The sequence below is a fragment of the Carcharodon carcharias genome, chromosome 5, assembly GCF_017639515.1.
Source record: "Carcharodon carcharias isolate sCarCar2 chromosome 5, sCarCar2.pri, whole genome shotgun sequence".
Classification (NCBI taxonomy): domain Eukaryota; kingdom Metazoa; phylum Chordata; class Chondrichthyes; order Lamniformes; family Lamnidae; genus Carcharodon; species Carcharodon carcharias.
The window spans coordinates 185,093,070-185,104,513 of NC_054471.1; positions in this window are offsets into that span (position 1 = coordinate 185,093,070).

Sequence of the window (11,444 nt, forward strand, 5' to 3'; positions counted from 1 at the left end):
GCTGTGCCCCCTTACGTAATGTGGTGATGAGGTGATGAATATTGTGAGAGAGAATATGCTGATGAGTAATTAGCGAGGATGCAAACCATGTAACCAGCAAACATTGTTCAGAGTTGCATTCAGCTAGCAATATATGGTGTGAAGGAGTTGCAGCTGTACTTCCCTGTTGACAATAGCTGATGAATCTTTTTAATAAATCTGCTGAGCAATTCTATACCACATATTCAAATAAACCAAACCTATATTTAGCTTATCAGGCCAGTATGAGATTGGTAAATTTGTATGAAGCAAACATAGAAATACAACATGGTGAGCAGCAGTGATTCCTCTAACACAAAATTACGAAAAATTGAAGATCACAGGTAAAGCTACAGACAAGATTTTGTGCATCCATTGAAGACCCTGGGAGGTAGAATCCCTCTAAAGACAGTGTTTCACAGAGCGGCGAGTATCTGATTTTGGGGTAGCCGGATCGGTGGTGAATCAGGCAGTCGATTTTGAGTCAAACAGTACAAGCTGCAGGACCGTTGTAACATCCTTGGGTGCCATTCTCATGCAATAGAGAGAAAGCATGCAAAACAGAGAGAAAAAAACAAGTTCTAGCAAACTAAAAAAAGGGACGACAAAAGAAAAACACACATCTGCTGCATTGCTTAATCTCCCCAAGGTGTAGAGAAGCTGAAAATCCCCTACACATCAACAGCATTTGTAAAAGACAGCAAACATCAGGAAGGTGACAAAATTCTCTTGCATGAACTGAAAGGCCACAGGTGTCCCACCGAAATTAGGCTTTCTAAATGGAGCTATGCTAGTAGCATCACAAAATTGGATAAAGAAGCAGTGAAAATAAAGATATCCATTGGAAACCATGGGGTTGCGCAGAGTCAACACTTTGGGATAAAAACAGAAAATGCTGGAAAAACTGAATAGATCTGGCAGCATCTGCGGATAGAGAAACAGAGTTTGACGTTTCGATTCTGTCGGAAGAAGAGTCATACAGACTGGTAACATTACCTCTTTCTCTATCCGCAGATGCTGCCAGACCTGCTGAGTTTGTCCAGCATTTACCATTTTTATTTCCCATTCCCAGCATCCGGGGTATTTTGCTTTTATCTTAATGTCAACTCTTTAGACCTGTCTGAGGGTGATCAGAAGGATCCTGCAAGTTGGCAACATGCTGGAGGATCAGCTTCATGTAAAGGTGAACTTTAAAATACAGCGTTTAGAGCTGGTGGCTTATAGACAACAGCCCCGAGAATCAATCAATCATTATGTTAACAGATGTTGTGATGAGGGTAAGGACTGTGATAACTCAGAAGCCGAGCTGTCCGAACGAATAATGGATCTCGTTATAGCTTCATTGCCAATTGAAGCTTTCCAAAATGATCTTTTGGAGGAAAAGAAAGGCCATGATGTTGACACACTGCTAAAAGATGGCCGAAGATATGAAACCATTGTAGCTGGACAACAACACCTCTGCACGCTGCAATTACTAGTATTGGAGTGGTAGTCAGGATGCAGAAAGCAAGCAAGTCATGTGGGAAATGTGATCTGTGGCACCCACCGCGAAGCCTTCCTGTGTTCCAAGATCTTTGTAAGTTATGCTGTATAAAAGTATGTTGGACTCATCTATGCAGGAAATCTGGTTCTGGAGGTGCCACCAGAGGAAATATGCAACCAAACAAATGTGTGTGCAGCGTACTGACAGCAAAAGAAGAGAGTCTGCCAGAGACCCGCATGAGTGCAAGTATATAGACGGCATTAGCAGCAAGACAGACCCAGGTGAAGACGCAGAGTGGAATGATCTTCAACTGGAAAACGAACAGGGTTTTGAAACATTGTGACCATGCACAAAATCACCTAGATACTAACCACAGCGGAAGAGTTCAAGAATAATCACATTGAGTTAGTCCATGATCTATAACAGATATACCCAGACAGATTCGAACCATAGGGAACTTACGAGGTGATGCTGTAACACACCATTGATTGATCATCGTATAACGTTCAGTGTGCTCATACAGGAGAAGTTAAAGAATAAGTTGGATGACATGATGCATAATGGCATTATCTGTGGAATGCACAACTGCTTGCAGTTCCATCACATGTGTACTGAAAAATGACGGCACAATCCAGGTATGCTTGGATCCAGAATGTCTACATCTCACTTTGTGCCCACACAAGATTCCACCATTAGATGGCAGTGGCTTGTCATGAAGGACTCATCTTCAACAACAAGAAATGCCAGATGAATGTGGGTCAGATTAACGTTATTGATTCTATCTATTCTGGGATCCATCCTGACTCAGGCAAACTCAAAGATGTATGAGACATAGCTATTCCTCAGGACAAAAAGTCTTGGATTTTTCAACTTCTTAGCACCAGGCATACCCAACTCTGCCAATAGAACATCATCATTTAGAGAGATGCTGGGAAGGATGTTCCCTATGTACAGCAGGAGGACTATCAACATGTTTGAATCACTTTAAACAGGCGTTGTCAGAAGAGACATGTTCTATAATACTATGTCCCAAGAAAGGATATGATCTTGGAGATCGATGCATGGCAAAAAGGTTAGGCATGTGCATTATGCAAGAGGGCAAACTGACTATGACAAGCACAGTCCAATTATTTGAACATAGAGTGTGAGACACTCACTCTGGTATTTAGTACCAGAAGGTTCCATATCTATCTATTTGGTAAATGATTAATTGTGGAAACTGACCACGAACCATTGGAAATGATTTGATGCAAGCCACTGAAAAAGGTGGCACCCAGACTAAAACGACTTCTGTAAAATTACAGGGCTACGAATTTGAAGTCCGTTACAAACCTGGTAGCAAAATGGTTACCTCAGACGCACTGAGCAGTTTCCCAATTCGAAAAAAAAGGCTGCAAATGTCTTGCTAGACCTACATGTAAACAGCGTAGACATCAATGTAGGAGATGTGCTCAACATTCATCTGATTAATTTTGATCAACACAAGTGTAACTGACTTCAGGAGAAAATAGCAAATTATCAATGACTGAAAGCATTATGAAGAGCCATTGTAGAAGGCTGGCCTGATATGATACAAAAGTGCCAGTTACCCTTGAGATATTTTTGGCCACACAAAGATGAACTAGGTATTCAAAGAGGCGTGATTTTTCAAGGGTAAACAGGTGCTTGTACCTGAAACTTTTCACCAGGACATATTTTCACAGTTACATCAGGGACATGTGGGTATGGAGCGAACAAGACGCCTGGCAAGGTATGCTGTGTATTGACCAGGGATCAACAATGATAGGGAGAAGACAGTGAGGATGTGTGAAGCATGCCAGAGACACCAGCCACATCAACACAAAGAACATTGATAACCTTATAAAGTTCCATTGTACCCTTGGTCTAAAATGACAACAGATGTATTCACTATCCATGGTGACAATTTTCACCTAGTCATTGACTATTTTCCCAGGTTTCCAATTATCAGACAATTGAAGGATACCTCAAGTGCGTCCATGGAAAACCCAGTGGGAGGAATATTCCACTCTTGCCAGCAGCGGGAATCGTGGCGGGTGGGGGCATTTCATTTGGCGTGACTGGAAAAAAATCAGTTTCCCACCAGCAGTAAATTAGGTGGGAACTTTATTCCCCCGATTTTTAAGGCCAATTCAATACAGGCCGAGTTTCCTGCTGAGCAACATCGGGGAAACATTTGCCTTCATTAGCATTTCATTAATACTCATTAAAAGGCCAACTCGCTATAACCATGTTCCCCCTCCAAATAAAGTGCCCAGCCAGCGCCTACTTAGAACATTCTGTTTGTAAGTTTCTGTATATGTGAGGTACACCGAGCAAATTTCACTTCAGCTGTGACTTGGAGGTCGGTAGACACTACTTTCGCCTCCCTTTCACACCGTCGCTTGAAATATATCGGATGCCTGTAGCACAGCTGTTCCACCCTTCTTCCCCCTCTTTCCCCCCCACCCTTCTTCCCCCTCACTCCCTCCCACCCTCCTTCCCCCTCACTCCCACCCATCCTTCTTCCCCCTCTCTCCCCCACACCCCTTCTACCCTCTCTCCCCCACGCCCCTCTCCCCCCTCTCTACCCCACACCCCTCTCTACCCCACACCCCTCTCTACCCCACACCCATCTCTACCCCACACCCCTCTCTACCCAACACCTCTCTCCCCCTTCTCTACCTCACACCCCAGTCCCCCCACTCTCCCCCCCCCCACCCCTCTCTCCCCCCCTCCTCCCCCTCCCCCACCTACCTCCCCTACACCCACCCTCTTCCCCCTCCCCCACCCACCTCCCCCACCCCCACCCTCTTCCCCCTCCCCCTTCCCCCTCACCCCACCTCAACCCCTCCTCCCCTCCCCTCCCCTCTCTCTCCCCCCTCCCCACCTCTCCCCCCCTCTCCTCCTCTTCCGTCTGTCTTTCTCCCCCTCTCCTCCCTCCGTCCCTCCCCTCTCTCCACTCTCTCTCTCCTCCTCTCCCATCTCACTCCCCACTACCCTCCGTCTCTCCCCCCTCCCCTCTCTCCCCCGTCCCCCCTCTCTCCCCCCTCTCTTTACCCCGTCTCACCCCAGCTCCTCTCTCTCTCCCCCACCACCCCTCTCTACCCCCCATCCCTTCTCTCTCCCCTCTCTTTGCTCTCTCTCTTGCCCCCTGTCCCCTCTGTCTCCCCTGTCCCCCCCTCTCCCCCTTCCTCCCTCTGTCCCCCGTCCTCCCACTACCCCCTCCCCCCTCTCTCCCCCCCTCTCTCCCCCCCTCTGTCCCCTCCTCCCCTCTCCCTCTCACCCCCCTCTCTACCCCCTCTCCTCTCTCTCCCCCTCCCCCCTCTCCCCCCTCCCCCCTCTCCCCCCTCTCTCCCCTCCTCCCCTCTCCCTCTCACCCTCTCTCCCCTCTCTCTCCCCTGTCTCATCCCCGCTCCCCTCTATCTCCCTCACCTCCCCCCCTCTCCCCCTATCCCTTCTCTCTCCCCTCCCTCTGCTCTCTCTCTCTTGCCCCCTGTCCCCTCTCTCTCCCCCCGTCCTCTCTCTCTCCCCCCGTCCTCTCTCCCTCCCCCCATCATCTCTCTCCCCCCGTCCTCTCTCTACACCCCGTCCTCTCTCTCTCCTCCCCATCCCCTCTCTCTGCCACCTCTCCCCCCCTCCTCTCTTCCCCCTCTCTCTCTCCCCCAGTTCTCTCTCTCCCCCCCTCTCTCTCTCTCCCTCCTCTCTCTCTCTGCCCCTTCTCACCTCCCCCCTTCTCCATCTGCTCTCTCCCCCCCTCTCTCCCCCTCCCATCTCTCTCACCCCCTCCTCTTTCTGCTGGAAAAACTTAATTCCGTCGGAAGAAGAGTCATACAGACTGGTAACATTAACTCTTTCTCTATCCACAGATGCTGCCAGACCTGCTGAGTTTTTCCAGCATTTACCGTTTTTATTTCCCATTCCCAGCATCCGCAGTATTTTGCTTTTATCTTAATGTCAACTTTTTAGGCCTGTCTGAGGGTGATCAGAAGGATCCTGCAAGTTGGCAACATGCTGGAGGATCAGCTTCATGTAAAGGTGAACTTTAAAATACACTGTTTAGAGCTGGTGGCTTATAGACAACAGCCCCAAGAATCAATCAATCAGTATGTTAACAGATGTTGTGATGAGGGTAAGGACTGTGACATCTCAGAAGCCGAGCTGTCCGAACGAATAATGGATCTCGTTATAGCTTCATTGCCAATTGAAGCTTTCCAAAATGATCTTTTGGAGGAAAAGAAAGGCCATGATGTTGACACACTGCTAAAAGATGGCCGAAGATATGAAACCATTGTAGCTGGACAACAACACCTCTGCACCCTTCAATTCCTAGTATTGGAGTGGTAGTCAGGATGCAGAAAGCAAGCAAGCCATGTGGGAAGTGTGATCTGTGGCACCCACCGCGAAGCCTTCCTGTGTTCCAAGATCTTTGTAAGTTATGCTGTATAAAAGGATGTTGGACTCATCTATGCAGGAAATCTGGTTCTGGAGATGCCACCAGAGGAAATATGCAACCAAACAAATGTGTCTCTCCCCCCCCCACCTCTCTCCCCCCCACCTCTCTCCCCCCCCAATGTACTGACAGCAAAAGAAGAGTCTGCCAGAGTCCCGCATGAATGCAAGTATATACACGGGATTAGCAGCAAGACAGACCCAGGTGAAGATGCAGAGTGGAATGTTCTTCAACTGGAAAACGAACAGGGTTTTGAAACATTGTGACCATGCACAAAATCACCTAGATACTAATCACAGCAGAAGAGTTCAAGAATAATCGCATTGAGTCAGTCCATGACCTATAACAGATATACCCAGACAGATTCGAACCATAGGGAACTTACGAGGTGATGCTGTAACACACCATTGATTGATCATCGTATAACGTTCAGTGTGCTCATACAGGAGAAGTTAAAGAATAAGTTGGATGACATGATGCATAATGGCATTATCTGTGGAATGCACGAGTACTTGCAGTTCCATCACATGTGTACTGAAAAATGATGGCACAATTCAGGTATGCTTGGATCCAGAATGTCTACATCTCACTTTGTGCCCACACAAGATTCCACCATTAGATGGCAGTGGCTTGTCATGAAGGACTCATCTTCAACAACAAGAAATGCCAGATGAATGTGGGTCAGATTAACGTTATTGATTCTATCTATTCACGTTCTGGGATCCATCCTGACTCAGGCAAACTCAAAGATGTATGAGACATAGCTACTCCTCAGGACAAAATGTCTTGAACTTTTCAACTTCTTAGCACCAGGCATACTCAACTTTGCCAATAGAACATCGTCATTTAGAGAGCTCCTGGGAAGGGTGTTCCATATGTACAGCAGGAGGACTATCAACATGTTTGAGTCACTTTAAACAGGCGTTGTCAGAAGAGACGTGTTCTATAATACTATGTCCCAAGAAAGGATATGATCTTGGAGATCGATGCATGGCAGAAAGGGTTAGGCGTGTGCATTATGCAAGAGGGCAAACTGACTATGACAAGCACAGTCCAATTATTTGAACATAGAGTGTGAGACACTCACTCTGGTATCTATTACCAGAAGATTCCATATCTATCTATTTGGTAAATGATTAATTGTGGAAACTGACCACGAACCATTGAAAATGATTTGATGCAAGCCACTGAAAAAGGTGTCACCCAGACTAAAACGACTTCTGTAAAATTACAGGGCTACGACTTTGAAGTCCGTTACAAACCTGGTAGCAAAATGGTTACCTCAGATGCACTGAGCAGTTTCCCAATTCGAAAAAAAAGGCTGCAAATGTCTTGTTAGACCTACAAGTAAACAGCGTAGACATCAATGTAGGAGATGTGCTCAACGTTGATCTGATTAATTTTGATCAATACAAGTGTAACTGACTTCAGGAGAAAAAAGCAAATTATCTATGACTGAAAGCATTATGAAGAGCTATTGTAGAAGGCTGGCCTGATATGATATAAAAGTGCCAGATAACCTTGAGATATTTTTGGCCACACAAAGATGAACTAGGTATTCCAAGAGTGTGATTTTTCAAGGGTAAACAGGTGCTTGTACCTGAAACTTTTCACCAGGACAAATTTTCAGTAACATCAGGGACATGTGGGTATGGAGCGAACAAGACGCCTGGCAAGGTATGCAGTGTATTGGCCAGGGATCAACAATGATAGGGAGAAGGCAGTGAGGATGTGTGAAACATGCTAGAGACACCAGCCACATCAACACAAAGAACATTGATAACCTTATAAAGTTCCTTTGTACCCTAGGTCTAAAATGACAACAGATTTATTCACACAATTTTCACCTAGTCACTGACTATTTTTCCAGGTTTCCAATTATCAGGCAATTGAAGGATACCTCAAGTGCGTCCATGGAAAATACAATGGGAGGAATATTCCACTCTTGCCAGCAGCGGGAATCGTGGCGGGTGGGGGCATTTAATTTGACGTGATTGGAAAAAAATCAGTTTCCCGCCAGCAGGAAATTAGGTGGGAACTTTATTCTCCCGATTTTCAAGGCCAATTCAAGACAGGCCGAGTTTCCTGCTGAGCAATATTGGGGAAACATTTGCATTCGTTAGCATTTCATGAATACTCGTTAAAAGGCCAACTCGTTATAATCATGTTCCCCCTCCAAATATAGTGCCCAGCCAGCGCCTACTTAGAACATTCTGTTTATAAGTTTCTGTATATGTGAGGTACTCTGAGCAAACGTCATTTCAGCCATGACTTGGAGGTCGGTAGACACTACGTTCACCTCCCTTTCACACCGTCACTTGAAACATATCGGATGCCTGTAGCACAGCTGTTTCAAAGCTGGGCATAGGCAGCGTGTCCAGAGGAGAGGAGTAAGACGAAGGCAAAATTTGGGGGGACGAGGGGAGTACGAAAGTGGAGGGATGAGTTGGAGGCAGGACTATGGGGGAGGGTGACACAGAGGCAGCATTGGGGGTTGGGGGAAGCATGAGGGTGGAAGGGTGAGACAGAGGTGGCACAAGGGGGTGCATGGCTCAGACAGGAGGGTAAGATGGAGGTAGGATTGGGGTGGTGGGGAGGAAGATCGAGAGGGGAGGCATGAGACTGAGGCCGGAGAAGTGGGGACATGGACCAGAGGGGAAGGGTCAGAAGGAGGCGGGACTGGGGAGGGGGAGGACAAGAGGGGAATGATGAAAGACTGGGGGAAATTTTAACAGACAGTCTGGGGGAGGGTGAAAGTCTGTTCGGGGGAGTGGGCATGTTTAGGAGACTGTCTATGGAATGAGACCACACTATCGAGGGCATGTTTAAGGAACTGTCTAGGGAATGAGTCCACGCTCTATCTGCCGCGTTAGAGGGACCTACATGGTACGCATGTTTAGGTCCCCCTCTTGGATGGGGGATGTTCCCTCTGATTGTGCACAGAATGGTGTCTGGGTTGTGTCATTCAACTAAGGCATTTGATCCTGCAATTTCAAATCATAGTTTTGAGAAGCAGAGGGCATAGGTACATCCAGGGGGGACATCTGGATTTGATAAGTTGGCAATTGTAAAGTCATGGGGGGTTCTCAAATGGTCTTATGGGGCGGGAGGGAGTCTCAGAAAGTAATAGTGCATGTGGCCTAGACAAGGGGAGGGTCAGTTCAACAAAGGGCATGGGAATATCAACATTGAAGGGAACAGGGGTAGAACAGGAATATCCACGTGAACAATGATGGCATCAAGGGTAATGGGGAGGCTGAATCATAACAAGAGGGATGGAAATTAGCAGGCTGTAACAGTGGAGGGGGATGTGAAGAACTTGGATGATGGGGGGGTTAGAAGGTATTGGTCACACTTGGAAAGGTTAGCAGCACCATCGTTGCCTTGAGAACGAGGCAGGGAAATAATAATGGGGAACCAGGAAATGACAGAGGAGTTGAATAAATATAAAAACAAAAAAACTGCAGATGCTGGAAATCCAAAACAAAAACAAAAACAGAATTACCTGGAAAAACTCAGCAGGTCTGGCAGCATTGGCGGAGAAGAAAAGAGTTGATGTTTCGAGTCCTCATGACCCTTCGACAGAACTTGAGTTCGAGTCCAAGAAAGAGTTGAAATATAAGCTGGTGTAAGGTGTGTGTGTGGGGGGCGGAGAGAGAGAGAGAGAGGTGGAGTGGGGGGGGGTGTGGTTGTAGGGACAAACAAGCAGTGATAGAAGCAGATCATCAAAAGATGTCAACAACAATGGTACAAAAGAACACATAGGTGTTAAAGTTAAAGTTGGTGATATTATCTAAACGAATGTGCTAATTAAGAATGGATGGTAGGGCACTCAAGGTATAGCTCTAGTGGGGGTGTTTTTTTAAAAAAATAATGGAAATAGGTGGGAAAAGGAAAATCTATATAATTTATTGGAAAAAAAAGGAAGGGGGAAACAGAAAGGGGGTGGGGATGGGGGAGGGAGCTCACGACCTAAAGTTGTTGAATTCAATATTCAGTCCGGAAGGCTGTAAAGTGCCTAGTCGGAAGATGAGGTGTTGTTCCTCCAGTTTGCGTTGGACTTCACTGGAACAATGCAGCAAGCCAAGGACAGACATGTGGGCAAGAGAGCAGGGTGGAGTGTTAAAATGGCAAGCGACAGGGAGGTTTGGGTCATTCTTGCGGACAGACCGCAGGTGTTCTGCAAAGCGGTCACCCAGTTTACGTTTGGTCTCTCCAATGTAGAGGAGACCACATTGGGAGCAACGAATGCAGTAGACTAAGTTGGGGGAAATGCAAGTGAAATGCTGCTTCACTTGAAAGGAGTGTTTGGGTTCTTGGACGGTGAGGAGAGAGGAAGTGAAGGGACAGGTGTTGCATCTTTTGCGTGGGCATGGGGTGGTGCCATAGGAGGGTGTTGAGGAGTAGAGGGTGATGGAGGAGTGGACCAGGGTGTCCCGGAGGGAGCGATCCCTACGGAATGCCGATAGGGGGGGTGAAGGGAAGATGTGTTTGGTGGTGGCATCATGCTGGAGTTGGCGGAAATGGCGGAGGATGATCCTTTGAATGCTGGGGTGATAAGTGAGGACAAGGGGGACCCTATCATGTTTCTGGGAAGAAGGAGAAGGCGTGAGGGCGGATGCGCGGGAGATGGGCCGGACACGGTTGAGGGCCCTGTCAACGACCGTGGGTGGAAAACCTCGGTTAAGGAAGAAGGAGGACATGTCAGAGGAACTGTTTTTGAAGGTAGCATCATCGGAACAGATGCGACGGAGGCGAAGAAACTGAGAGAATGGGATGGAATCCTTACAGGAAGCGGGGTGTGAGGAGCTGTAGTCGAGATAGCTGTGGGAGTTGGTGGGTTTGTAATGGATATTGGTGGACAGTCTATCACCAGAGATTGAGACAGAGAGGTCAAGGAAGGGAAGGGAAGTGTCAGAGATGGACCACGTGTAAATGATGGAGGGGTGGAGATTGGAAGCAAAATTAATAAATTTTTCCAAGTCCCGACGAGAGCATGAAGCGGCACCGACGTAATCATCGATGTATCGGAGAAAGAGTTGTGGAAGGGGGCCGGAATAGGACTGGAACAAGGAATGTTCCACATACCCCATAAAGAGACAAGCATAGCTGGGGCCCATGCAGGTACCCATAGCCACACCTTTTATTTGGAGGAAGTGAGAGGATTGAAGGAGAAATTGTTCAGCATGAGAACAAGTTCAGCCAGACGGAGGAGAGTAGTGGTGGATGGGGATTGTTCGGGCCTCTGTTCGAGGAAGAAGCTAAGGGCCCTCAGACCATCCTGGTGGGGGATGGAGGTGTAGAGGGATTGGACGTCCATGGTGAAGAGGAAGCGGTTGGGGCCAGGGAACTGGAAATTGTTGATGTGACGTAAGTTGTCAGAGGAATCACGGATGTAGGTGGGAAGGGACTGGACAAGGGGAGAGAGAAGGGAGTCAAGATAACGAGAAATGAGTTCTGTGGGGCAGGAGCAAGCTGAGACGATCAGTCTAC